The sequence below is a fragment of the Desmodus rotundus genome, chromosome 12 (assembly GCF_022682495.2).
Source record: "Desmodus rotundus isolate HL8 chromosome 12, HLdesRot8A.1, whole genome shotgun sequence".
NCBI lineage: Eukaryota > Metazoa > Chordata > Mammalia > Chiroptera > Phyllostomidae > Desmodus > Desmodus rotundus.
The window spans coordinates 41,223,507-41,250,159 of record NC_071398.1 but is presented as its reverse complement, the minus strand read 5'-3'; the positions used below and the strand labels follow the sequence as shown (position 1 = coordinate 41,250,159).

The window sequence follows — 26,653 nt, the reverse complement described above, 5'->3', positions numbered from 1 at the left end:
TAATCAAAGAAACCAAAAAGCAATCGATCAATCAATCAATAACTCAGCAGAGACATTGAAAATAAGAACAAGCTGACAGTAAGCAGAGGCTTGATGGGAGGGCATGATGGTTGGCGAGGAGGAAGGTGTTGGAGGAATATGTGTAATGGACTCGGGGCCAAAACCACAAGGTCGTTGGAGGAATGCTGGGAAATGGGGATGACTGAGGTGGAGGCAGTGGAGGGGGGAAAAATGGAGAGAATGTACTTGAAGGAAACCAAAAAATTTTAAAGAAAATGTTTAAAAATTCTATGCTAAACACATATGGTTTATGTTTAATGGAATTAAATTTTTTGTTCTTTAGTATAGTCCATCTTCTCTTCAACTCTTAAAACAATGTTAGCAACCCATTTTCCCTTCATTTTTAAAAACACGTTAAGAAGCTGTATTACTAAAAACATACGGTTTCCTTTGAAAGGAATTCAAATTCTTTGCTCTTGGGCGCTTTAATCTCTGGAGTCATCCAGCAAGTAAGCAATGAAGATTCTTTAGGTTAGTAAATGTAGAAATGAACATCATTTCTCTGAAAAACAGAATCCTCCCTTGGCAAATCCATGTACAGGTTTTAAAGACACATAATTTTTGTTCTTAAAACTTTATTGACTGAGATACTTGTTTAATGTCTTTGAACGCGATGAACCGAGGGGACGTTGGTCAATCAAGCAGTTTGGCCGTCAGGTGGACCAGTGCACAGTGTGTCCCCTGTGAGCTGTGTTGTGTGTCCACCGTCCCAAGGAGAGTGCCCCCCCGCCCCCCCATTCACCTCTGCTCTCCCTGTCTTCTGCCTCCCCCAGCCCTCCGTTCTCCAACAGTCAGCACGCTGGTGTGCGGGTCCATGTTTCTTTCTCTCATTCCTTAAGGTAGCATTATATTCTTTCAGTGCATCAAGGAAAGACCATAGCTTCTTGTTTCCTTTGTATTTGTGTTCTCTTGAAGCACTTGAGGGAAGAGCTCCAGTCCTGCTCTCACCAGAAGAGAACCAATCCTTAAAGGCAGGGTGTGAGTGAAGTGTTAGTGTTTGGAGCCTAAGAGGTTGCCTGAACTGCCCTGGGGGTAGAATGAGAAGCAGGAGGAGGTGGTGGCGAGACATACGCACCACCGGAGTTTTTGGAGCTGGGGCAGGGCTGTCAGTTTCAGTTCTTCACTGGCCGAGACTGCTCCGCTGCTCCAGCTGGGTCTGGGTCTGGTGATTGCAGTACTTCCCTTGCATCAGACAGGCGATGTTGAGCTTGGAGCTTCAAGCCCGACTGAAGCCCATTTTTCATGTATGCACCTGTTGACATCGGTAAGGAAAGCTTACGGAGATCCTGCAGGAAGGCTGAAGAAAATGCCCGTGCAAGGTGAGGGGTCTCGGGGCAGGGCTGGAGGGCGAAAAGGCCTTGGAGTGTTGAGAACCAAGATTCCCCAAAAATGGGCAGAGCGGTAGGCCCAGTGGGGGGAAAACCAGGAAGGGTGTGGAGTGGAGTGTCCAGAGCCTCCAAGGAGGAAGAAATTGTGTGGATCGGGGCAGGGTGCCCAAGCCTAAACGTCCTGGGCTGGAGAAAGCTGATCCACCTGGAAGAGGCAGAGAGTGAAGAGGTGGGTGTTGTGGGACAGAAAAGAGGTTGGGGAGTGCCCGGCCCAGAAGAATCTCTACAGAGGAGTTGGGTGTGAGATGAAGGGGCAGACGGTTGTTGACTGGGGAGGGGGGTGGCCAGAAGGACCTGAAAAGGACAAGAGGGGCAGTCTGGATAAATTAAGGGGGAAGAGCCCAAGAGGGACGGGTCCCCTGGAAGCCACGGGGCTGAATTTCAAGGGTAGGAGTAACTTTGCAGGGGTTGACACTGCTTGTCCACACTTTTTTTTCCTCCTGCACAAAGGGGCCCCAGTGGAGTCCCACCCTGTCGAAACTGTAGGTCTGAAAGATCCCTTTAGGGTGGCAGAGGGACGGGTCACGTCCACAGCGTTCCTCAGCCAAGGTCTGTCCTTACACTTCTGGGGGTGGTTCTGAAACAGAGAGTTTCGTGGTCCCCCCTTGCTGACCCTAAGCTGTTCCTGAGGTTCCCGCCCCAAGAGCCTGCTCTGGGCCCTTGCTGGCTCCCTCGTCCGGGGGGCAGCCATTTCACATCTGCTGCTCCATCTCGCTCTTGTCTTCTGCAAGTGTGGAAAGCCCCTCTACCAGCGCTGGCCTCTGTTCTCATGGCCACCCACTCTGCTCCCCAGACCGAATCGGGAGGGTTGTTTTCACACGACTTTCATTGCTTTTCAAGTACAGTTATGTCCATCGTCCCCCCAGCACCCCCTTCCCGCACATTTCAGCCATCCCCAGTCCCCCCCCCACCCCTTGATCCTACCGCCCTTTGGTTCAGTCCATGTGTACCTTATACCTGTTCCTAACAACCACTCCCCCTCTGCCGCTCATTACTCCCTCCCCCCTCCCCTCTGGAGACTCTCAGTCTGTTTTAATGTCAACTGTCTCCGGTTCTATTTTGACACAGGAGGTCTTTATAGCCTCCTGAGGACTGCATTCTAGAAATTTCCTTGGAAACTTCTCTCTCTGCCAAATCCCCAGGAGGCTGACAATTCAGACCACCCCTGCCCCATGGAAATGTCCTCTTGACCCCTGGGGGGGTTCCCTCCGCATCGGGACCCCTCCCCTGCTCAGACCGCCAGCCAGGGACTCAACCCCCAAATGGGAAGAAAGGAAGTCATCACAGAACCAGATTAACAAACATTTTTGTTGCATGAATCTTTTATTTTCTGGGGTTCGAGGTCTCTTTCTTGCCAGGGAGGGGGCTTGGTAAGGCAATGGAATCTAAGTTCTGAATGGAAATCCCACGGCTCTGGTGGCTGACGGTGCAGTAAGTTGCGGGAGAGAGTAAGTAGGGGACTGGGTGACCTCATGGTGACCAAAGTTTTCACCTCCCCAATCTCCCTGTAGTGAGGAAGCCACACTCTCATGTTTGAATTCCTCATGAGGCTTTATCTCATCAAAATAGTATGTTAGGTTATCTTGTTAGCATTCATAGTTTGTTTAAAGACACGCCGGCTTCCTAGGCCAAGATTAAACCATAAAGTCTTGTGGCGGGTCACCCTGACCCGTCAGTCTTCTGAAATAGTGCGTGATGTTCCTTTTTAAAGCTTTCACAGTTACGTGATTGTAGGCAGCTTTCAGTTTCTCGGCAGCTGCAGAGAGTAGATTTTCAATGATTTGAGTTGGACTCAGTAGGTCCAAGAGATAAAGGGTGTACCGAAATCCCCATCTCTGTAATTCATGTCTTACCAAGTTCCAGATCATAACCGAGTAGTAAGAAGTGAGGAAACGCACCACGTTCTCCATGCCCAGGTCTAGTAGAAATGAAGTAAGCAGACCCACACGAATAACGTAACACTTCTTATACTGCTCTTGGTGGAAACAATGAGCACACTGTGGGAGAGTGGGCATTTTTATAGAGGAGTACTGGGCAAGCTCCTCCTTCACTAGAAGTCCTGACCAATGCCTGTGAGCCACGTCACTCAGGAACAGTTGTTTCCTGGACTGTGTTTCAGCTGAAACAGAACTCTTTTCCTAAAACTTAGGAATTGCCTTTGAGGATTTCCACTCGTGTACTGATGGACACATGGTTGCCTCACTAATGTTGGGTGTGTGAATAACACTCGTGATTTTGGGTATGCATGTATTCTTTAAAATGAGCGTTTTGTCTTTCTTCAGATACGTTCCCATTATAAAATTTCTGAGTCATAATGCATTTACAATTTTAATTTTTTGAGGTTTTATACTGCTTTCCACAGTGGCTGACAAAATTGTAAGTCCATTACCTACTTACATTCCCATTTCTCCTTATCCATCCCAACACTTCTAGTTTGCGGATTTATTATTCATAGTGTTTCTGACAGGTGTGAGGTGATAACTCATTGTGGTTTAATTTGTACTTCTCCAGTGATTAGAGAGTTGAGCATCTTTCCATGTGTCTATTGGCCGCCTGTCTACCCTCTTTGAAGAAATTTCTATTCAGGGTGTTTGCATTTTTAAGTGATTGTTTTTGGTGTTGATTTTTATCAGTTCTTTAAAATTTTTGCATACTTATATTTTATCTAATGTATCTGGCAAATACATTCTTTAACTCTGTGGGTTTTCATTTTATTTTGTTAATGGTTTACTTTATTGTGAAAACAAATTTTTTTAATGTATTTTCATTTCTTTTTTTTTTTCTGGTCTTTTCCTTTCTCTAGGTGATACATCAAAAAAATATTTTGCTATGAGAACTGTAATTCATTATACTACCCACATTTTTAATGAAATTTTAGAGTTTTGAGTCTAACATTTAAGTCATCAATTTATTTTGAGATTATTCTTGTATACGGTGTAAGAAAGTGGTGTAGTTTCATATTTTTCACTTATGTGTCCAGTTCTTCCAAAACCATTTTCTGATTACTTTGTCTTGACCCCACTGCGTGGTTTCGCCTCCTCTGACAAAAAATAATGGAACATAAAAGCACGGGTTTATTTCTAGGTTCTATTCTGTTCCATTCTGTTCTATTCTGTTATTTCTATTCTGTTCCATTGATCTACATGTCTGTTTTACCTGGCTTTGGAATTAAAATAATACTGGCATCATAAATTGAGCTTGCAAGTATTCCTTTCTCTTAATTTTTTTTTTGAACAGTTTCAGAAGGTGTTCTTTGGATGTTGGGTAAAATTCACCTGTAAAGTCATCTGGTCCAGAACACTTATTTGTTTGTAGGTTTTTTTTTTTTTTTAAGTTACCGCTTTAATTGCATTAGTTGTAATTCTGTCTATTCAGATTATCTGAATCTTCCTCATTCACTTTTGGAAGATTGTATTTTTCTAAAAAAATTCCTTTTACTTTTTCCTGACTTTCCAATTTGTTGGCATATAGTTGTTCATAATGTTTTTAACAACCCTCGTATTTGTTTAGTGTCAGGTGTTACTTCTTTTTCACTTCTGATTTTATTTATTTGGGTCCTGTTTTTTTTCTTTGTAAATTTGGTTAAAGGTTCATCAATCATATTTATCTTTTCAAAGAACTTGCTCAGGGTATTATTGATATTTTGTATTTTTCTTTTAGACTCTATTTGTTTACTTCTGTTGTGATGATTATTATTTCCTTTCTTCTACTCAGTGTGGGCTTTGTTTGTTATTCTTTTTCCCATTTTCTTAAAAGTGAAGTTAGATTGAGTATGTGAGGTTTTACTTGTTTTCTGAGGTAACCCTATAATGCTGTGAATTTCTTCTTAGGACTGATTTTATTGTATCACTTAAATTTTCAGTTATTGTGTACTTGTTTTCATTTGTTTCAAGGTATATATATATATTGTGATCTCATTGTTAACCTATTCATTTAGTAGCATATTTAGCTTCCATGTCTTTGTGAGGTTTTCATTTTTTTTCCCTTGTGATCGATCTCTAGTTTCATACCATTGTGGTTAGATAAGATGTTTGATATGATTTCAATCTTCTTAAATTTATTGAGACTTGTTTCTTGGCATAACATGTGGTCTACCCTAAAAATGCTTCATGTGCACTTGAAAAGAATGTATATTCTGCTGTTTTGAGATAAAATGTTATAAAGATATAAATTAAATCTGTCTGATCTAGTGTGTCATTTAAGGCCACTGTTTTCTTGATTTTCTGTCGGCAAGATCTGTCCATTGGCGGCAAGGGGGTGCTAAAATCCCCTGTTGTCCTGTGTTACTGTCGATCTCTCTCTTTCTGTCTGTCACACTTTGCTTTGTATATTTAGGTGCTCCTGTGTCGGGTGCATAAATACTTAAAGTGTTGTATGCTCCTGTTGGATTTCTCCTTTGAGCATTATGCCGTGCCCTTCTTTGTCTTTTCCTTCTTTTATAGCCTTTTTCCTAAAGTCTGTTTTTTCATATGAAGTATTGTTACCCCAGCCTTTTAAAAATTCCATTTGCATGACATTTATTTTCCCATCTCTTTACTTGTTAAAATTTTCATTTAAGAATATGTTTATTGATTTCAGTGTGAAGACAAGGGAGAGAGAAAACAGAGAGAGATTGGGGGAGAAACATAGATGTGAGAGGGAAATACTGATTGTTTGCCTCTCACATGGGCCTCGGTTGAGGATCGAACGCACAGCCTAGTTATGGCCCTGGCTGAGGACTGAACTTCGGCACAGAGAACAATGACCCCACTGACTGAGCCACCTGCCCAAGACCATCCCTTTAACTTCAGTCTGTGTGTATCTTTTCATTCTGGGGTGGGTTTCTTATAGACAGCAAATGTATGTGTCTTCTTCTCTTATCCATTTAGCTATGTTGTGTCTTTTTAGTAGAACATTGAAGACATTTACATTTATAGTGATTATTAATCAGCAGGTATTTTTTGCCATTTAATTTTTTAACTTTGTTATTTGTTTTGTTTCCTTTGGCTTCTTAAAAATACCCTTTAACACTTATTTTTTTTTTAATCTTATGTGATAATGTGTTCATTGATTTTAGAGAAAGACAAAAGGAGAGAGAAGAAGAGAGAAACATCAACGTGAGAGACGAACATTGATCAGTTGCCTCCTGCACAGACCCCATTTAGGGACCGAACCCTCAACCTGGGTACATGCCATGACCTGGAATCGACCTTGCAAACTTTTTGGTGTATGGAATGAGGCTCCAGCCAACTGAGCAACTAGACAGGAGCAACTTGAATATTTTTTTGTAATACCGGTTTGATGGTAACAAACTCTTTTAGCTTTTTCTTGTCCTAGAAGCTCTTTATTTCTCCTTCAGTTTGAAATGATACCCTTGCTGTCTAAAGTGGTCCTTGTAGGAGTTGGCTTTTTATCACTTTGAAAATGCTTTGTGTCCTAAAAGAATTCTGTTGAGAAATCAGCTGATAGTCTTATGGGAGCTCCCTTGTAGATAATGGTATTTCTCCAGCTGCTTTGAAGATTTTCTTTTTGTCTTTACCATTTACCATTTTAATTATGATGTGTCTTGGTGTTGGCCTCTCTTGTTTACTGGATTTGTGTGTCTTTTTTGTCTCCATCATGTTAGAAAGGTTGTCAGGCACCATTTTAAAAATTAGTTTCTTGATCCCTTGCTGTCTCTCTTCGTTTTCTGGCACTCCTACGATGCAGATGCTGTTGTACTTCATAGTGTCGTAAAGGTCCTTTAAACTACCTTAATTTTTAACATTATTTTTTGATTTTGTCACTCTGATTGGGTGTTTTCTGCTACTTTGTATTTCATATTGCTAATTTAATCCTCTTCATCATCCAACCTACTGTGTATTCCTTCTAGTGTAGCGTTCATTTTAGATAATGTATTCTTCATTTCTGACTGGTTCTTTTCATGGTTTCTATGGGTTTTTTTTAGTGCTTGCTATCTTTCTGTTGAAGTCCTCACTAAGTTTATTGAGCATCCTCATACACATTTTTTGAGCTTTATATTTGGTAAATCACTCGCCTCCATCTTATTTAGCTCTTTTTCTGAAGATTTATCCTGTCCTTTCATTTTGGGAATTTTTATTTGTCTCCCAATTATGATTGCCTCTTTGCGTTTGTTTCTAGTGTTAGGTAGATTTGCTATGAGTTTCGTTCTTGGTAGGGTAGCCTAACGCTGTCAGTTATTTTGTGAGACTTAGCGATGCAGTCTCCTTTGTTACCTAAGCTGTGTGCTCCGGGAATGCCCCTTATGTGGGTTATGTGGGCGCCCTTGTTGTAACTGACCCTGGACTGCTTCTGGTCTGCTTGTGGGCAGGGCTGGCACTCAGGCTGGCTGCCCTCTGAGGACCGACCCGCACCTCAGCGCGCAAGCAGCTGCGCAGGCCCAACGACCCGCAGCGGCGTTTGCCTCAGCAGGGTCTGGTGCCCGCGAGAGTGTCCCTTTGCATACGCCACTGGTTAAGCTCATTGAAATCTGCTCTCATGTTGCCTCAAGCTGGCCCCTTTGCGTTATTTCTGGCACCTCTTGTGAAAGACTCTAGTGCGAGCCAATGTCAGACATGGCCTGTGATTGGCCTTGGGCAAGCTATTTAAAGCTGCAAACTAATCCCCAGTTTGTGGCTGCCTCTTCTGGTCCTGGGTGTGTGGGGGAAGGAACAACTTGCACACCAAGGCCAGGTTTTACCAAAAGTGGGCCTGGGGGCAGGTCAGCAAAATTCCCAAAGCACCAGACATTCGCCTTTGTCTGACTGTGCTTGTTGGGTACATGTGAGGCTTAGTCACTGAAAGCCTCAGGCAGTACTAAAGCTGCAAGTGGTAGGTTCTTAGTGAGTCACCAGTTGGGGGCATATGGTATGTATGAGACCGGCACAGGGGCAAACTCTGTTCCAGTGCTGAGTCCGAGGTTGCTCAACCAATGCCCCAGGGTATGCAAGTCTAGCTGCCACCTGCTGGGTGCACACACACCTTTGTGGTGGGATGGGCATCTCAGAGATCATCAGGGTGAGGACAGCGGAGCTTAACACACCAAGATTTGGCTGAGTGATTGTGGGGCAGTGACTTATCCGGGCATGCGAAGGATAAATGACCTCCATCCTAAAGCCACACAGCTCAGTCAGTCTCATATTCTGCTGGAGACTCATCTCACCAGGCTGGGGCTGCCAGGTGTTGGGAGAATGGGATGGGTTTGGTGGATCTCCCGTGAAAGGAGGGTGACCGTCAGTCTTGGGGGAAGATGGGGCAAGTGGCTCCCGCCTCAGATCCACATAACTGTCTGTTCTGGATTCTTCCCAGACCTCAGCAGGGCATAGGCACAAGGAGCCGGGAAGGTAAAACTGCTGGGAGACTAGAGGGTTGTGCTAGAGGATCTCTTGTGTGGGGGAGGTGCCAGTCAGGTTCATGGACAGGTTGGGGGTGTGACACCCACCTCAAAGCCACACAGCTCAGTCACTGATGCCCGTGAGTCTGCCCAGATTTCTATACACTGGCTTGGAAAGCTGATTCCTCAGCAGGGTGCAGATCCCCAGATGAAGCTACAGGGAGCTCAGAGGGCGGGGCTGTTGCTTTCCGCCAGTCTGATGCCAACTGGAGGGGAGTGCTCCACCCATGAAAGAGAGCACCTGGGGCATGGGAGAGGGACTCAGCACGGGGGTCCTGGCAGCTGTTCTTTTAGCTTTCTCCCCAGAGCCACAGACCCAGTCTCTTTTTTTCATTTTCACATTTTTTATCGTTCAAGTATAGTTGTCTCCATTTCTCTTTTAATAGAACTTTACTCTCTTGTGCCTCCAGTCTGACCCTAAGTGTTTAGAGTGAGTGCAGACTCCACTGATTGAGGGCAGATTTGTCCACAATACTACCCTCAAATCAAGCACACGCAGAGGGTTTGGAACTCCACTTATTGCACACTTCTGATTCACTTGGTTTGGGTGAATTCCCAGTATCCACTGTGGTTGGATTTCTGCTAGCATGACTCATAAAAAACACAGGAAATTGCTACATGTAGGATTACAGTTTTCTTCTAAAAAAAAAAAAAGAAGACATTTAAAAAAGCAGAAACAGGGAGAAATACTGTCAAAGTCAGGGTAGGTCAAAGGAGCTCCTGAATACCATAGACAGCTGTATCGCGTAGAAAATTCCAAGGTTTCAGAATTTGATATCGTTTACCCAGGACCAGAGACAATGACCAGATGACTTCTTTATTTTGCAACACTGAAATCTTCAGTTCTGGGTGTCTTTACTTAATGTGGCATTAATTTATTCCAGTGACCCAAGAGGCACTTCAGCATTGTTCCAGAAGAGTATCCAAAGGCTCCTGCGTAAATTCAGATTCTCTGTGGCATGGACCTGCCCTGTGTTGACTCACTGTCCCGGATTCAGGTTTGTGGTCCATCATCTCCTGCATCCTTCGATCTGGCTCACAGACATGCTCTCTGACCCTGTTTGTGCAAATTAGCCGGATGCTGTAGCTCTTTTGAGGTTTATTTCTTCTTTTCTTTTTTTGCTAACCTCCAAATTCCTATCTTGGGTATACTCACATTGACCCTGCTGTGGTTCTGGACCAGAGTGGGATGTGGACCACCTAGATGGGGAAGCATTGCCTTGTAAGACTCCTGCTTCTTTTGAAACTCTGCAAAGTCTCTTATCAAGGGGAGTTGTAGTTTCCCATGGCTTTTTTAACCAACTACCACACAGGTGGTGACCAAACCACACCGCCACTGAGTAGCTAACCGCTCTGGACATGAGTATGAAATGGGCCGGATTGGGCTAAAATCAAGGACTGGCCAGCAGAGGGCAAACCTGTGCAGCAGAGGGCATCCCAAGGGGCGAACATGCATCTCAGAGCAGGGGTCTGAGGTGGGCACCTGCAGATTGTCCTATACAGGTAAATCCTCTCAAAGAAGAATATCAGGTACTTTGGCTCTTGGAGCATCTCCACTTCATCAGGTGTGAGGTGTGTGTTAGCGCCTGATGATGTGCCCAAAGCTTGTTTAGACTGGGTGTTTCTAGTCCCAAGAAATGATGTTTATGTCCCTAAGGCATATACAACACATACATTTACCTCGTATAAGTAAGGAACAAATATTTCTCTTATTTTTTTATTATGTCAACTTTAAAACATACAAACAGAAAGAATAAGAGTTATGTGTTCACCACAGAGATAATTTTTTCCATATTTTTGGTTATATTTGCCATCTCTCTGTCTATATCTCTATAGCTTTTAATTTTTTAATCAGGTCTTTTCTGCAACATTTACGAACTAATCACAGACGTACAAACTCTGTACTTGGTTCTTCCACCTGCTTGTCTTCAGAAGGCGAGAATCTCTTTGGGGAACCACATTCCACTCGCCCACCTAGCAGATTGGTCATTGGCTCACGTCACCTGACCCCCAGTTCGCATTTGAACTTCCTCACTGGTTGGTGGTAATTTGTCACAGCAGCAGTAGAGAACCCGTACACCCACCTCGCTGAAAGACCATGTTCGCATGTATGTTAACAGCTTGACTGAGTATAGCTCACCCACATAAAGTGCGCATTTAATCCTCTCAGAACATTCACAGCTGTGAATCCCTCACTGCCCTCTGAGGGGAACGTTTTCATAGTCCCCAAGAATCTCCAAACCCATTGTTAGTCACACCCTGATCCTCCCACCCTCCAGTTCCTGGCAACCGGGGAACCCCACTCTGTTTTCTGGATTTGCCTATTCTGGTCTTTTCATATATGACAAATCATATATGTAGTATGTGATCTTTGTGTGTAGCTTCTTTAACTCAGCATACAGTTTTCAGAGTCCACCCGTGTAGTAACATGTACCGTTTCCATTTTTATGTGACTGGATGGTATTCCACTGTATGGTTTTCCATTAACTAGTTGAGGGACGTTTGGGTTTTCTTCACTTTTTGCCTATTATGAATTGTGATGTACATGTTGCAGTGGGAAATATGTTTTCCTTTCTCTTGGGCATATGCCTAGGGGTGGAGCTGCTGGATCCCATGGCAACTCTGCTGAACAGTGAGAGAATCTGCCAGAACATTATCTAAGCAGCTGGTACAGGAAGTGAAGGAGGAGTTCCTATCATCTGGCCAATGCAGAGGGTGTGCACTGCTATCTCATGGTCTTTACTTGCATTTTAGTTCTGACTAGTGCAGGGGTGTCCAACCTTTGGGCAACTCGGGGCCATACTGGAAGAAGAAAATTTGTTTTGGGCCACACATTGAATACATTGCAACATGTAATCACAAAAAATTCTCATAATGTTTTAAGTAAGTTCACAATTTCTGGTTGGGCTGCGTTCACAGCCACCCTGGACGGCATGTGGACCCTGGGCCGCAGGTTGGACACCCCCAATCCTCGTAGAGCATCTTTTCATGGGCTTGTTGGTCATGGGTAAATCTTCTTTGGACATCTACCTATTCATATGCTTTTCAGAGATTTAAATGGAGAGATTTGAGTTTTTTATTATTAGTTGTGCATATTGTTTCCCCTATGTTCTAGATACAAGTCCCTTATCCAATATGTGGTTGGCAGATTTTTTGCCCATTCTGTGGGTTGTTTTCTTTTTACTTTCTTAATGACATCCTTGGAAGCAAAGTTTTAAGTATTAAAGAGGTCCGCTTTATCTTTTTTCACTTTTGTCCTTGTTCTCAATATATTTTGTGAGATCTCTAGAGCCATGATTAAGCAAGAATCCCACAGTGCACGTGTATTAATCTAGAAAGCCATCCTTTTCCTGCAAACTTGACTTTAGGTAGGACCTATGCTGGTGGTCTTTGGGGTTCTCTGTCTGGTTCTTTCTGGGAGTTTTCTCTTGGCATCTCTTTGTTTCCCCTCCAAGTCTCCCACTTCTGTAAACAGCAGGTGAAGCCTGGACTCAGTGGGGTTCCTTGCAGACTTCAGGGGAGCTCCCATGGGTGCAGCACTTGAATCAACTCCAAAACAGCAGGGACTAGGCACCGTACTCAGGCTGCCTGTAGAGAGCTGAGCTCAGATTATCCCCAAACTATGTTCACATCTGAACATCTGGAACTTGTGAATGTGATTTTATTTGGGAATAGGTTCTATGCTGATGTAATTAAGATAATGACTTCGAGATGAGTTTATACTGGATTATATGCAGGAGTCCTAAATCCAATGATATGTTCCTCCTAAGAAACAGAAGACGAGAAGACACACAGAGGAAAAATCCACATGAAGACGGAGGCAGAGATGGGAGTGATGCCGCCATAAGCCAAAGAACGCTGGCAGCCCTCCCCCCCCCCAGATGAAGAAAGAAGGAACAGAATCTCCTCTAGAGCCTGTGGAGAAAATGAGGCCTTGCCCATACTTTGATTTGGATTTCTGGCTTCCAGAATGTCAGAGAATGAGCTGCTTTTCTTTTAAGCCATTTAGTTTGTAGAAATTTATTGTGGTAGCCACAGGAATATAATGCACTGACCCCTCAAGAAAACAGAGACCGTCTTTCAGTTCAAACAGACCACTCTGCCTCCAAGCACTAACTTCATAGCCCTGCCAGCCCTGTGGGAACCGAGGAGAAACCTAAGTGCCTGGGAGTGTCACACCCCCGGCTCCACTGCTGCATCACTCACCCTGTTTCTGGCCTGAGCCCCTTTAGGTCATCTGGTGCGTAAGGACCGTCCCCGACTCTCTCATCCATCCTGCTTTCGGATGCTGACACCTCCTGTGCAGAGGGGCTTCCCTCACCCCTGGACACTGGTCCCTGCTCAGGAAACAGGACCCAGGCTGGACATTTGGCCTGGACACCACGACCTCTAGAATGAGGTGATGGTGCTGTCACCTGTCATGGGGAGCATTGAGGGGATGGTTTTGCTGTCTCTTTTGTAGGGTAATTATGTTGTTAATACAATCAATGTGTTTAGTTTATTTGTATTTGATGCTAAAATCATCTCAAATTTTGTCAGGGATTTGATCAGAACAAAATGCCTATCTAACGATAGAGCCCCAAATGTGAAGTTTTTAAAGAAAGAGAACCTTTCAACTGGGTATTTAAGTCACTCAGAGGTTTCCATTTCTATGACTTTTCATGGCTTGAGTCCAGGTGGAATTCACAGGAAGGAGAAACTCATTCATTTGTCCCATGAGGCTGGGCTGGCTTCCTGGGCTGGCAATCTGTGTGGTCACATCGTCACTCAGAAAGGCCTGCGCCAGGGTTAAATGCTCTGCTTTTAATTCTTAGTTTTAAACATGGTGCCCTGAATTTCCCCTTTACCTCGGCTTCCACCTGAAATTTACATAGCTGGTTCTGGCTCTAAGATTGACCTTGCATCATTGCTGGGCTCCTGTTCACCCATCGACAAAGCCAAAGGAGGGTAAGATTGAGGGTGGGAAGTAGGGGTGGGCGGGATGGGGGTGAATGGTGGAGGGAAAATGGAGAAAACTGTACTTGAACAACAACAACAACAACAAATAAATTGCCTAAGGAGATATCAGAGAAACAAAAAAGAAAAAAAAAAGGCGTGCCATCAGTAGGTGCAATATGAACTACAGCCACCAGAGGGCGGCACTACACCGGGTAACCAGAAGAGCCGTGGTCGCTGTCAGTGAGGAGTTTGGCTTTTCCTGTTATTTGTGTTCTCACGGTACTCTGTAACTTTCGTCTCCAAAGTCCCAGCTTAGAGAGGAAATATTCTCCAGCCCTGCTGCACTTCAGAGATGAAAATTTTTGACTCCACAACTCAAGGGAGATGGGAAAAATCACAGCCAGTTGAATCAAATGTAAATAGCATAAAATAGACGTAAAGTCCACACTAAGTATTGGTCTTAGGAAAATCCTGGCAAGACAGGATGGGAAGACCGTGTGTGGGGTGTAGTAATGGGGTAGAAACCAGCTGAGTCCTCGTTTTTGAAGAGGGATTATCTCAGGTAATACGTAATGGGAAAAATCAGTGAGCGGCCTCAAATCATCCTGAGATGACTTTAGTTCCATCCTGGGGAAGAACCGCTGCTGTTCGGGGCAGATGTTCTCAGCATGACTCAGGCAGAGAAGCCGGACCTTCCTGTGATCTCTCTGAACAAAACGCAGTCAGACACAAAGCTTACCACTGCAACAGCTAGTGTTGTCACAGATACAAGAAAGATCGTCCAACAGGAGGAAGGGGGAGTTGAAATCTCCACAGGGTTTCCGGTGATTCGCCTAAAAACAAAGTGCTTGCTCTGCGTCAGCCTCACACATCTAGTTAATTCTCCTCCAAGCAGCCCAGACTCCTAGACTCGTTAGTCGAATGACCTCTGAGGAAGACTCACCTGTTCTCTCTCTCTCTCTCTTTTGACATTAGGGGCAAGTAATTAAAAAAAATAACAACCCTATTTTGACAAGATATATGCATTTTATGTTTATTCCAGCGTTACTGACAGTAATTGGAGAGAGAAAAACAACCCGTACGCCCATTAACGCATGAATGGATAAGGATGTGGCAGGTATCTTCTCATGTGCGGCCACATGGGTGGGGTCCGGGCACGTCCCACTGAGTGAGGTCAGCCAGAGCAAGAAGGCGAGTGCTGTGTGGTGTTCCTTACGGATGAAATCACAAACTGTTACATCTGTAAAGCACAGCACAGCGGTGGCCCCAGGGCTGTGGGCAGGGGGGACGGGAGCAAAGGTACAATGTTGGAAGGACTGGTAAACAGCCACAGGGATGGGATGCACATTCTAACGAGTGAGACAACACTACTGTACCCTATACATGTCATACGTCCACATTCCTACATTGACAGTCACATGACAATATGCAAATGTACCCAAGTAACACGTTTACCTCTTAAAGTGACACAGTGTTACTGTTAAATGTATTCAAGTAAAAATATTGAAATCCTGAGTTCAGGGCCCATTATTATCATCAGTCCATAAACGGCTTTCCTTCCTTTTCTGGAGAAGTATTACTTATCTAACAGAATTTTCATGTTTTACTTATATATTTGGAAAGTAAACACAAGTTATACCTTCCAGAAAGACCTCGAAGGGCAGGATTGGAGATCTTACACACACACACACACACACACACACAGCTGTTGCCACTTCCTGGATGAAAACAATGGGAAAATTGAAATGCTGTGTTAGTCTCAGGCCGCAGCTCCTTCGCATCCTCAACACTCTTAAGACCCATCAACTCCATGGGCCTGAGCACTGGCAGAGGCACAACCAGCACCTCAAAAATATTACTTCCCTCTTCCAGACCTCACACACTGAATCTGCTGCCAGAGATTCTGAGAATTGCAATCTTCAGCTCCTCAGTTTCTTGTGTGTGTGTGTGTGTGTGTGTGTGTTTCCAAGGGTTTTGGAAGATAATTTGGGGTGTCTTTCCTAGACATCGTTGGAGCACCCCTAACATAACATGTGCACCCCCAGGATCTTTGTTCTCTCTGCCTGCCAACCTGAGCGCCCCGTACTCTTCCTTTTCTCAGTCAGGTCGGCCCCACCCTTCCTGGGGCTCAGGTAAGAAGTCTTGGTGTTGTCTTTGGTACTTCTCTTGCTCTCCCAGTGATCTCTGCTCCATTAGCACACCCTGCAGTCAGCCTATAAAATATAAGTGCAATTTGAAGACTCTGGCCACCAAGGTCAAACTACAGCCACTCCTACCTGGGGTTATTGCGACAGTCTCCTGACCGGCCTTCCTGCCGTTTCCTTGACCTGCCTTATACCAATCTCTGCAGGGTAGGACCTGCGGATCCTTAGAGATCAATTATTTTTAAACCCAAGTCAGGTCAGCTTTATTCTACTCAAAGCCTTCCCATGGCTCACACCCAGATTCAAGGCTTCGCCACAGCCCCCAAGGTCCCACGTTAGTGCTGCTCACAGTGCTGGTCTGCACACGACAGAGAGCTTCTACCGGAACGTCAAGCAACTCGGTACTTTTGTTGAGAAAGTCTTGCAGTGAAGAACGTGTCAGCTGAAATGACCAGGACACAGAGAGATGTGCTGGGTCTACTTTCTGTCCCAGCTCTTTAGCTCCCAGCAGACCGCCCTCTGAGAGCACCGCCCCAAAAGCTCCGGCTCCGCCCCGCACTTCTCACGTCATTCTTCTCCTGCCGGCTATTCTGGTCTTTGAACGTGGCCAACATCCTCCTGCCGCAGAGTCCTTGCACTGGCCGTCCCCTGTCCCTAGAACGTCTTTCTTCAGAGACCTACCTGATCCCGTCTTCCCTATTCTAGGTCTCACTTAAATGTCACGTAGTCATGCAGGATGTCCCTGACCGTCCTGTATAATAACGTAACCCTGGACCCAAACTCTTTCTATGCCCTTGACTCCACTCTGCTGCCATTTAGAGGATTTATCCCCATCTGAAATGCTGCTTGTTTGTCTCTTGATTGCCTCTCCCTCTTCACTAGAATACCAGCTCCATGAAAAAGGAGACTGTGAGGTTCAGCTTTGTGGCCCTGCCACCGCCGTGAGCCTGCACGGAACGTGAGCTCACTGTTCAAAAAGGGAATTAGCTCGCCAGTGAATAATTACATGTTAGGAAGTAAGCACAGTCTCTACGGTGTCACTGCCTGTGAAATGTGAACAGTTCCAGCCTTGTCGACGTGTAAGATTCCTTCCTGATATTTACTGTCATGTAACAAAAGACTCCATGTTGCCGCATGTATGAAATAATGAAGGACCTGAAAATGACAAACTCCAATCATGAGGACAGATGGTCGATTTTTGCCAAGGCACTGAAGACCAACACCTTGAGTACAGTTTCCTGGAGAAGGGACACTGGGGTCACTTCGAAGGGTCCACTGTCCTCCCCTTTCAGGCCTCTCTTCACTGCATCTCTGGAATGACCCTGAGGGACCCGCACTGTCCTCACTCCGTGTTTCGGAGAGAAGACAGGCTCTGCCCGGGGTTGTCACTCCACAAGGCACAGAACTCAGTGGGACTAGTCTGTCACCTGTGCACTCCCGCGGATTGGACACGCGGATCAGTGTCGCTCCTTCTTACTCAAAGTCACGTCTCTGAGACACGTCCACGTTGGAGTGCGTGGTCTTACTCCGCTCACGGAGGCCACGACAGAATGTTCACACTGCTGCAGGAAAAGAAACGTCTGTTCAAGGCAGGGTCGTTGAGCGTCTGTGGGATGGGATCTGGATATTCTGAAAGGCAAAGGTCATTACACGTTTAAAAGTGTACACTTTCAAAAGGCAACGTCTGCTCGATTAACAAGGAGACTGTCGTTTCGATTTTTATAGGGACTAGCTCATTACTCTTAAAATACTCAGTATTGCACCTTTAAATACACATAAGTACCAGTATTTTAATTGTTTGGAAAAAAACAATATAATCTTAATAAAAACTTTATTAATTATAAAAGACAAACATGTCGTTTATTTGAAATGAGTCATTATATAGTTGTGCAAATATTGCTTAATTAGAGATAAGGCAATTAATATAAAGCCAAAATGATTATAAAACAATACCACGAATGTTACCTCAAAAGTAGTTTACTTCGAGAGCCTGAGGGGGTTCACACCACGTACACATGAATTAACGAAACACAAGCGAGCACGTGGGTCACCAGCCGCGTCAGGACAGAGGTCGTTGCCAGCCTTCGGGAGCCACTCTGTGCACAGTCCAGGCCACAGGCTTCTCCCTTGAACCTAGAAGTGACAATTTCATGAACTTATAGTCATTTCTTTTAGTGATTCACTGCGGTGTTTCAAACCCCACTAAACACAGACTTGGAGTTTTGAGTTCGCCTTCCCAAACTCCACACCCCAAACCGCACCTTATGCTCCCAGTGCAAACTTCCGGAGCGTCTCCCGTTCTCTGCTGAGTGCTGTCAGACCTATTGCAGCAAGCACAGGGTCACTTTCCCTCAACTTCACTTCTACTGTGGAAAAATACACATACTTGCCCTTGTAACCATTTTTAAGGGCGTGATTTGTTGGCGTGAAGTACATTCTCCATGTCGTATAGCTATAAGTGCTGTTTATTACTAATGTGATTTTGTGTTTTAAACATTTCAGTACAATCAGATTGTGAAGATGTACTCAATTTCACGTTAACATCATAAGAGAATGTGGCCCTAAACAGAGGAAGTCAGAGAAACCCGTGAGGTCTACTTACTGGGATGCAGGAGTGAGCAGTTTGAGAACTGATAGCCGCAGGGGCAGGAGCAATGGGGCCCTGGGAAAGGGGGAAAGGGAGCCCCAGGGTGAGAGGAAGGCTAGGGAGGAAGGAAAGATTGGAGGGCATGAGGACCTCGCAGTCAGCCAAAAGCTGGGGAGAAGGTTAAAAAAAGATTCCAAAAAGAAAGGAAGTCAAGGTGCATGGTGTCAAATCTGACCAAGGTGAGACAGGCTCTGGTCTTCCCCCAGTGCCAGTCAGAGTCAGGCAGTTTCAGCTTCACCCTGAAGTGCCTCAGAAACACAAAATATTGCCTCCCCAGTAACCCAAGACTTCTGATGCTGAGGCTGCAGTTGGGAGTCAGTGCTCACAAAGAAGGCACCCAGGAGAGGCTGAGGAGCAGACTGGCGGTGGGTGTCGGAGTGATTGATGGAAGGAGACAGAGGCAGGGCGTTTTGGGGAGCTTTGCTGAGTCACTGAATTTTTGATATGGATTGTATGAAATATGTAGAGAGTTGAGGGGTCTTCCAGACCATAAACATGATGTCCTTCCATTTATTTGTTTATTTTTTTACTTCTTTCAGAAACATTTGATAGTTTTCATTGTATACATCTTCCACCATCTTGGTTAAATTTTTTACCCTAAGTATTCTATTCTTTCTGATGCTGAGTGTTGACTTTGTCTCTTGCAACTTCACCTTATTTATTATTTCTAACTTTTTATGTGTGCATAGGGTGGAATCTACAGGGTTTTTTTTTAAAAACATATAAGATTATGTTGTCTGTCAAAAAGATACTTTTTATTTTTTTCTTTCCAATAGGATTGCTCTTATGTTATCTCATCTTCTTGTTTAAATTTTCTAGCCAAGACTTCAAAAACTATGTTTAATAAATGAGTAATGAATTATCTTTTTCTTGCTCAAGATCTTAGTAACATTTTCAGTGTTTCATTATGAAATATTCTTTTAGCTGGGAGCATTCATGTATGACCTTTACCATAGAATAGCTTTCTTTTCTTCTTACAGTCTCTGGCTTTTGTTAAAATCATGATCATCTCTTTCTAAGATTTATTTTGCAATGATTTGCAATAAGCAGGCCAAAAAATAAACCCTGTTTAGACACAGAAAACTTTTAGATGAAACTTCTCCAGGTCCAAGGTGTTGAAGACTACATTGGGCCTAGTACATTGTTTAACTACAGGCAAATGTTTTCTCACTTTTTGTAACGTTTTCTTGGTGTAAGAGATGGACGGAGGTGAGAGCTTGCCTTTCCCAGCGTACGTGGAAGTTTACATGGAGAATGGGACCTAATATTTTCTGAAGTCAAAAAATATTGACCTCGAAATATTTAGACAAAATATTTAGAAGATGTTCTAAAAAGTATCAGTGAAAGCTCATGAGAGAAACATCTCACCTGATCATGAGGTTGTCAGACAGGAGGGCTGCAAAAGGTTTCCCTGTGCTGATAGCACATAGGTGTTTGTGGGAACAAGTCAGGGGTCACCCTGGGGTGATCTGGGGTCAGAGGAGATAGGTAGCTCTTTCCATCCACATGGTCATTTCAACAAAGAAAACAGTCCTTCTGCAGAGATCAAGACCATCCTTCGGTGACCTCTAACAGAGTTCTGGATGGCGAGGGCCTGAGATGTCTGAGGAGGCAGTGTGGCCCAGGTGCCCAGCCCTCTCTCTATCAGTCAAGTCCTCTTTATCTCCACAGAGCCTCTTGGAGTGCCCACCCCCCAGCCGGAAACTCTACTGCCACAGAGCATCAAACCCCATGGTTTTGACCTGAGGCCCAAATGGGATCTCCACCCAATCATAATACAATGCATGAGCCTGCAGCTCAGTCAGAAGACAAAGCTGTCCCGGGGCTACAGAATCCTCCACTTAAGCCCTATCAGGGAAAAGGATGCTGGGAATTATCAGTGTGAAGTAAGCAACACCATCAGGTTCTTTGAAAGCGAGCCCATCAAGCTGGATGTAAAATATGAGTGACCCTTGCTCCTCCTCTATGTTAGTAAACTCTGAATAATGTTTTGCACTTTTTAAGTGAATTTGTTGGAAGGTGAAAAGTATATAGAAAGCTTGCTTTGAGTCAATAAACACTGAAATATATGAACTAACATTGTCATTATTGTAGACTTTAGGTCACATTCCACACCAGATCCCACTTCTGGTTTGTCCCAATTGCACCATCTCCGCAGTGCGGTGACACCTCACCCCTCAGAGGATGAGCTGTGGTCCTGTGATGACCGGTGGAAGCACATGGTGAGCTTGCAATAATTCGAGCTCTGTCCTTCTTCCAAAGGCCGTGTGGAGGGCATCTGGACACTGTTGTGGATGACAGGAATGGACAGAAGGACACCCAAATTGTTAACAAATGTTGTGAATAACAACACTTATTTTTTTCATTGTTTGACTTTTCAAAAAATTTTTAAAGCTTTCTTGGGTGTTCTTATCTCATATCAATAAGCTTATTTGCATAAATTTAGTATGACTCTGTTTTTATTACTAATAACACATAACTGGAAATGTTGGTGATACAACTAAGGGTTTGACTCAAATGTCCTAGTTCAGGCTGATGCCAACAGAATTAGAAATGACCTTACCCTTTTTGGAGCTAATTTAGACCTGATGGGTCTTTTGGTGTCTCTTGGAGAAAAGGACATCACCCAAAGCTGGAGAATCTGCAGGTGCAGTGTGAGGGTGAGGCTTCCTAACCTCAAGAGGCTGTTCAAACTCTCATCTCAGGTCTCATAGGAAGACCTGCCTCAGAGCAAACTGTGTGGTGAACGTCAGCTCCTCTGTGCTGAACTAATCAGGCCGAATCAAGTGACAGCAGCCATGTTACAGGTTCAAGAACACTCTTCTCCTTTGGATATGATGTTTGATCACAAGGAACATAACTCTAGAAAGAAATGTAATGTCTCCATGGAAAACTTCAGAAGCACAGCCTTCTGGGAGATGAGATCCTTGCCTTGTTCAGGGGCACCCAGCTATTTTGCATATGGTTTCAAATGGCTGGAAATTTGTACTTCTTTATACATTGTAGGAATTGATGGAGATGCAAACTGGTTCTTGGCTGAAAGAGATTTGGTTATATTTTCCTCCACTGTGCAAAAAGCAATTTTGTTATGACTTAGAGGCTTTCATGTTCCCTCAGAGTCACTAAACTTTAAACAGGTTCTTCCTGACTACAGACTTTTGACCTCCGTTTTTAGAGTATTTTCTTTACCCATGTAATTGCAGTTTGTAACGACAGATTCTTTTCTCTGCATTTTGAAAGATACATTAGTCTCTTTAAAAGCTCCTTGCCAGTGTTATCACTCACAGAATATCTGTCTCAGGGACCTGGTCTCATTTCTTTAAATTTAATCTTCTTGATGTTCCTGTGTCCCAGTCTCTGAGGAAAGGTAGGCTCCCAACTTAGGTGAGAACATTTACAACAAAAATTTTAAAAATGAGCTTTTGTCATAATTTTATGAGAAGTTTTATTTTCTTTTGTGTAAAGCCAAGCAGAAAACATAGATGCCCACGATTTTTTTCTCCTGTTTGTAAAATCTCAGCAGAGTTTTGTTTCGGGGGTGCTGAGTGTGGGGTCACTGCCTAGTACATGGCCTGTCACATGGTCTTTCTTGCCTTTTTAAACTTGTGTGATGCAGGTTTTACTTTGACATCAACTACCTCTGATTAGTGGCTCTTGTCATCTTGCTCACGTTGTGAATCCTTAATATATTTTAAAGCTTTCTAATTTTTTCCCTAACCTGGCTACAATCCTCCAAATAAATGTTTCTGTGTGTTCTCCCTCCCTTCTGACCTGGCAGACACAGCAGCAGGTGAGCTGACTGCCCAGATTCTTCAGGGGCCGTAGGTTGTTCTGCAGCGGCCTTTGTCCCAGAATCCGAGAAGACACGCCCGCGGGAAAGGGCGCCCCTTCCCTGCGGCCCAGCTTTTGTCAGTGTTCTCATTCCACAGCTGTTTCCACTGTGTCTTCAAGGAACAAGGTCACAGGGACTGCAAACGCTATGCTGTCACACGACTCAGCTACCCTAGTAAACAAGCAGGACCATGTCACGTCAGCCACCCGCCAGCCTGCACTGGGCGGCCCTGTCTCTGGCCCTCTGTGACCTGGTGCTCAGGGAAGACATCAGTGTCCTTGTTCTTTGTCGTAGTTTTGATTGTCCAAACTCCTTGTGTCTGTCCTTAAAGAGCCTGAGACCAGAACCTGGAAAATGGGAAATAAATCTCTCCCCTGGCTCTGTTTCCTTACCTGCTTCTTTGTATCCTGTGGGGTATTTGTCTGAAATCTTTGGGAACTTGGCCAGAGTTTGCTTGTGTGTAAGCTGGGGTGGGCGTACAGGGAAGCCCTAGAGAAATGGAAGTTGTTCAAAGTAAGGATGAAATATTGTAAAGCTTGAGGTTGTGGAAGGTGTTAGGCATTATATGTGTTCCAAAGGATCGAGGGGTGCCGTGCAGGAGGGCTCCTTTAGGGGTCCCAGAATGAGGCTGAGGAATATGAGTGAGGAGCCGACCTACATTTTTAAGGAGGAGCCACTGGAGCTGGTGCGGTGAAGAAGGGGTACCGTTCTCCCAGACTTGGATGGGTGTGAGGGGTAAAACGAAGTGTTGGGAGAAAGGATGATGTCTGAAGAGTCAGATTAGTTTCCTGACAGAGGGACAAGTGGAAGCACCAGATGTACAGGCTGGCAAGGTACGCAGGACAGGACATGTAAGACGGCGACAGGAAGCGAAGAAGACAGAATTCAGATTGGTAGTAATCCCGGTGTTAGGGGATGGGGAGGTGAGGAGCAACCTCTCATTGGGTGCAGGGTTGTTGTGAAAATTTAGTTCCTGGTACACGTGGTGTCTGCACATGTTGATTACACTAAATGCCACTGAATGTTCACTTTGAAATGATTAACCTGCCCTGGCTGGTGTGGCTCAGTGGATTGAATGCCAGCCTATGAACCAAAGGGTCACAGGCTTGATTCCCAGTCAGGGCACAGGCCTGGGTTGTGGGCCAGGTCCCCAGTAGGCAGCATTCGAGAGGCAACCACACATTGATGTTTCTCTCCCTCTCTCCTTCCCTACACCTCTCTAAAAAAATAAAATAAATAAAATCTTTTAAAATGGTTAACTTTATATGGATTCTAATTTATATAAATAATGATGCTAAATGAAAGAAGCCAGATAAAAGAAGACATGCTATGCTATTCCATTTGAATAAAATTCTCAAAAATGCAAACCAGTCTGTGGAGAAAGAGAGAAGACAAGGGATTGCCTGAGGACCGTGAGGATGGGGTGGGGTGCAGAAGGAGGGATCACAGAGGCGCACGAGAGACGTCTGGGTGGAAAGACTCACATGGAGTCTGTATGAAGGTCAACAGTCCTCAGATCGTACACTTCACATGTGTGTGGTTCATGGGCTGTCACTTACACCCAGTCTGGCTGTCATCGAGGCTGGACGTCAGGAGCTGCTTCTGTAGTCAGAGGAGAGAACATTGTTCCTCTATTACTGCTGATCCCAAGTGGGCACACACTGGAGGTTTCATTATTTGACAACAGCTGGCTTTTTTATTTTTTATTCTTTTTGCACTCATGGTGAACTGGGCTCTTCAAGCATATTAGCTCATTTAGTCACCTGAATGAGTCAGTTGAACTCATTGACTTCATTCCACTTTCCCACCTCCTGGCTTTTGCACACGCTGAGGCCTCTGCCTGCGTCTCTCATTGCTGGCCCCTCGTGAGCTCTAGGTTTGCCTGGGCTCCTTCTCTGTTAGACGCCCCTCTTCAGTTATCTGGGGTAGAAACACCATTTCAATCATTATCCCATGTATAATTTTATTACTCTTTTATTTAAAAACGCCAGCTGTGGTTGGTGTGGCTCAGTGGATTGAGTGCTGGCCTATGAACCAAAGGGTCGTTGGTACCATTCCCAGTCAGGGCACATGCCTGGGTTGTGGGCCAGGTCCTTAGCAGGGTGCATGCGAGAGGCAACCACACATTGATGTTTCTCTCCCTCTCTTTCTCCTCCCCTTACCCTCTCTCTAAAAAATAAATAAAATGTTTAAAATAAACAAACAAACAAACAAATGACACCAAACGAGTACTCACCATCTGCCTGACACTGTCCCGAGCACTGGGGACTTGGCTGTGAAATACAGCTGATGAAACCCGTGTCCTCACAGGCTGGGCACGCTGTTGGGGGAGTCACACAATGAACCAGACGGCCAGAACAATCATAATGTGTTGTAGTGTGTTAGAATAAAATAAGCCTTGCTGAAGTTGTTTTTATTTTATTCATTAAAAAAAATGTTGGAGCAGTAAGAGAGCAGAGAACTGGATGGAGAAGACAGAGCAGGAGAGGAGAAGGGGTGAGGTCAGACAGAAAGGGACCACCGGCCAGAACGTGGGCTGTCCTCTGAGTGACGTGCAGAGCCTGGGGTGGGGGTTGGGAGTGGGAGTGGGACGCGAGTGATGTGTGTTTAGTGAAGGGAAACCTGCCACCTTGAGCTTTCTTTTTAGGGATATTGACTTCAAGCTCTTTGTCGAGGAACAACACTCACAAAGAAATTCTGACCCTCCCCATATTCCTGCCAAGAGATTCTGATGGAAAAACTTGTTTCGCAAGAAAAATCAGGATATTCATCTTAACCTAATTTGAATAGGTATTTTTAAAAAATGTCAGCAGGCACCTGTCAGCTAGTTATGCCTTTTGTACCACTTTATAGAAGTTGCTACAATGAAATTTCCTGCCTTGTATGTTCTGCTTTTCTCAGCTACCTGTTAGTTGTCCAATCTGACTTGTGAAATTTAAGACCCCATTTTCTCCACTTTTTTCTTTTTCACCCCAAATGTCTCATATACCCAATGTTGTCTCACTGTCTTTGGAATGTTAGTGTTTATGTGAATTTCCCATGCTCATATATGTAAAACTTGATTTCATAGATTAGCAAATTCACATAAACATTAAAATTCCAAAGACAGTGAGATCTAGTCCAAAAAACAAACAAGCAAGTGAAATATAACCAGAGACACTGAACTAAAGAACAAACTGACAGTAACCAGAGGGGAGGGAGAGAGATAATGGGGGAAAACAAGGGGAGGGCCATCAAGGAAAAAACATAAAGGACATAGGGACAAAGCCAAAGGGGGTAGGATGGAGGGTGGGAAGCAGGGATGGGTGGGGCTGGGGGTGTGGTGGGGGGGAAATGGATACAACTGTACTTGAACAACAACAACAAAAAGAAACCCTAATAAAAAGAATGTTTTAATAAAATACTTTTTTAAAAGAAAAACATTATAAGAAAAATACAGGGGCGTGTAATGAAGACAGATATGGCGAAGAAGCTGATTAAAGTCTGTGATTATGTATCCAGGAAAAAAAAAAAACCCTTGATTTCCTTCTGCTAATCTGTCTCTGTTAATTTAATAATTAGTCCAGCCAGAAGAATTTAGAGGTGAAAGCAAAAGCATTAATATTTTTTTAGCTTCCACGTTAGTCAGGACCCACATGGCTGCTGAGTTGGGGGTCGGGTGCCCAGTGAGGAGCCAGTGTGGTCACTCAGGTGACCGGGGAGGGTGGTTGAACCAGTGTGGAAAAAAGTGGTTAGTTTCTGCACTTATTCTGAGTGTCAAAACAGGAACAGATTCAAAGAAATGGAGATAACATGGAGGGTTATCAGCTGGGAAATGGAGGGGGAGAATGGGGAAAAGGTACAGAGAATAAGAAGCATAACTGGCAGGTACAAAATAGACAGGGGGAGGTTAAGAATAGTATAGGAAATGGAGAAGCCAAAGACCTTATAAATATGACCCATGGACATGAACTAAAGTGGGGGAATGTGGGAGGGAGAGGGGTGCAGGGTGGAGGGGAATAAAGGGGAGAAAAAAATGGGACAACTGTAGTAGCATAATCAATAAAATACGTTAAAGAAAGAAAACAGGTTGCAGAATTATTAGATGTCATACAGAAATTGACACAGTGGGCAATTATTCAAACTTTCAGAACGTTCTATAACGGCAAACATGAGAGCCAAAGGAAATCATTTAGCTGAGTGCGGCAGCTCCAGCAGTAAGCGGCTGAATTACCATGACCTGAGAATGCTTTTTCTTTCCATGAAAGCAATAGAAGACTCTCTCTCACAACT

General features: G+C 44.3%; 1 long non-coding RNA gene across 1 annotated transcript; it reads left to right on the top strand.

Annotated features, from left to right (window-relative positions):
* Window positions 1-1,191: 1,191 nt before the first annotated feature.
* Window positions 1,192-23,645, top strand: LOC123480660 (uncharacterized). The gene is made up of 4 exons (XR_006656744.2): window positions 1,192-1,379; window positions 9,705-9,818; window positions 20,651-20,771; window positions 22,328-23,645. It is a non-coding gene; the product is annotated as an uncharacterized lncRNA (long non-coding RNA).
* The last annotated feature ends 3,008 nt before the right edge of the window (window positions 23,646-26,653 follow it).